The sequence below is a fragment of the Procambarus clarkii genome, chromosome 44 (genome assembly GCF_040958095.1).
Source record: "Procambarus clarkii isolate CNS0578487 chromosome 44, FALCON_Pclarkii_2.0, whole genome shotgun sequence".
NCBI lineage: Eukaryota > Metazoa > Arthropoda > Malacostraca > Decapoda > Cambaridae > Procambarus > Procambarus clarkii.
In genome coordinates this window covers 36,167,759-36,170,154 of record NC_091193.1, presented here as the reverse complement: position 1 = coordinate 36,170,154, position 2,396 = coordinate 36,167,759, and positions in this window count along the sequence as shown.

The following is a 2,396-nucleotide window of genomic DNA, read 5'->3' as shown; positions in this document are numbered from 1 at the left end:
AGGAATACAACACTAAGAATGGAGATAAATAATATAAAAGTTTATTTATTTACTTACTTCTTTATTTATTATATAAATATATAGAAAGTATATTAATGTACATAATAAAACTGAATGTAGCCTCCAAAAAATATCATTGAGTCAATGTCGCTATGTAGAGCGACACACACAGGACACTGTCTCTGACCACACCCTTGTCGAGTCCACTTCCTCCACACCTATCGCACTGTAATAATCCATTCCGTGTCCAATCATAGTAAGAGTCACTCACCACTGATAATTGTACTTTTGACCAGAAGAGGGCGCCTTCTTTTCCCATACTTGTGGGTGACGGCTCATAGATAGCATCGCTGTCATCGCTTCTCCATTCTCTGTGGAGGCGTCGGGTCTATAACACAATTACAATGAGAGCCATATTTATAAATCGTGAAATAGAAATACTCACTCATTGCTAACAAAATTTATTTAGGGTTGGGGTTTGAATAGGGTAGTATCATCATATCTTTGTCTCAAATTTCCCAAATAATAGGTAATTGGGATTAACATAGTAGTATATCAAAAGGCCCTTCTTACAATAATGACAGTCCAAAAATTAAAACTCTTTATTGAGGATTAAGTTATTATATCTTAGCCAATAGCCAAGGCTACCTACCATGCTACCTACCACCAAAGTACAGCTCACCACCCATATATTTTCCTTCAATGTTGGAATGATTGGAATTACCAATTTAAAATTTCAAGTCATATATACGATATATATGGGAATTTAGGGGATATTACAAAAAAAAAACATACCAATTTAAAAACACCATGTAAAATAATTATAACATTTAAAATTGTGAAAACAATTGTTAATATAATGAAAAATTTCTTAACAAATAATGATATCGTTTTCTTCGTGTGTGTAATACCTATATAAATGGTCCCATTTGTAACATATTTACTGTTATTTATATTTAAACTATTATCAAGGATTGTAATGTTATATTTTTCATATAACCAACACATTATGACATTCAAATTATCTTGTAAATTATTACACACCTGAGTTTCGTTATTGATACCTCCTACTATTATAGACAAGTGATTCCAACATAGTAGTATATTTTTATAATCCCACAATACAGAAAATTTCATATATTTAACAGGAGTCCTAATCATATATGCATCTTTAATAAAAGATAAATTTTGTACATTTTCATTATAACTTTGTACATTTTCATTATTATAATAACGGCATTCTATTAAAATGGACGCTAAGTTAGTTATGTTTATTTGGTTTGGAAGTATAATAGATGAATTTCGTCCTATTAGTATATATACCTGTATAGTGTCTTTAAAGTTTAACTGGAACTCGAACCATTCTTGTTGTGATAGTAAATCATATATATTGAAAAGTTCTTCATGTTTATATTCAATTTGCTCATCACCTCTATCAAACCAGTATTTAATTGTATCTTTCAATACTATAACTTCATTGCAATCATACTCTTGATTCATTGGAATTACTGGAATAATTATTAATAATAATAATAATATTAATATTAATAATAATAATAAAAGGGTTGGAATCATTTTCAAGCCACAAAATAAACAAAAAATAATATAACATTAAAGCTTGTTTTTATATTTTAATCTTTCAACATTTAGTAAAAAATATATGGTTATGGATGTCATTATTAACAATCAAGGAAATCAGCAACCAAAAGCAGATCTAGAGCAATATTATTTTCAATTGGAAATTCAGGATCAGTAGTAATCTCATTTTTCTTGAATTGAGTATTGTAGGTGAAATATGTACACACTTTTTGAAGAAGATATGATCTGAAGAAATAAAATAAAAAAATAAAAGTATTATAATTATTTATTTATTATATACAGTTTATATGTTTCTCTAAATAACAGTTTATCTCTAAATATAACAGTTTATATAATAACACTTTGTTCTAACAGCTTTATACTTACGAAATTGTTTTAAAATGGATTTAATTTTTTTCATTTTCAATACACGTTGTTGAACTTGACATCATTGCTTGAATTAAATTTGAGGTGAAGGCATCTTTCCTTTTAATGATGAATTCATGGTCATCACAAGATATTAACTTGATGTATGTGGAATTAAGACCTTCACATCCACCATAGAAAATCTGGTAATATTGTGTTACTGTTTTTTATCTTCCAAAAACATTCAATCCTATTTTACATCATCTCATCATGATAAAACTCAATATGTATATTGTGGAGGTTTCTCTACATTTAAGTTATCATTTTTCATAGCTAACCAAATTTCTTCGGAATGGGGTTTACTTGGATGAAAAAATTTATTTACAAGAAATTTAAGAAATATTTGAGCATCCTCAGTAACCCACATATTACAACAATTGTTTGCATAAACA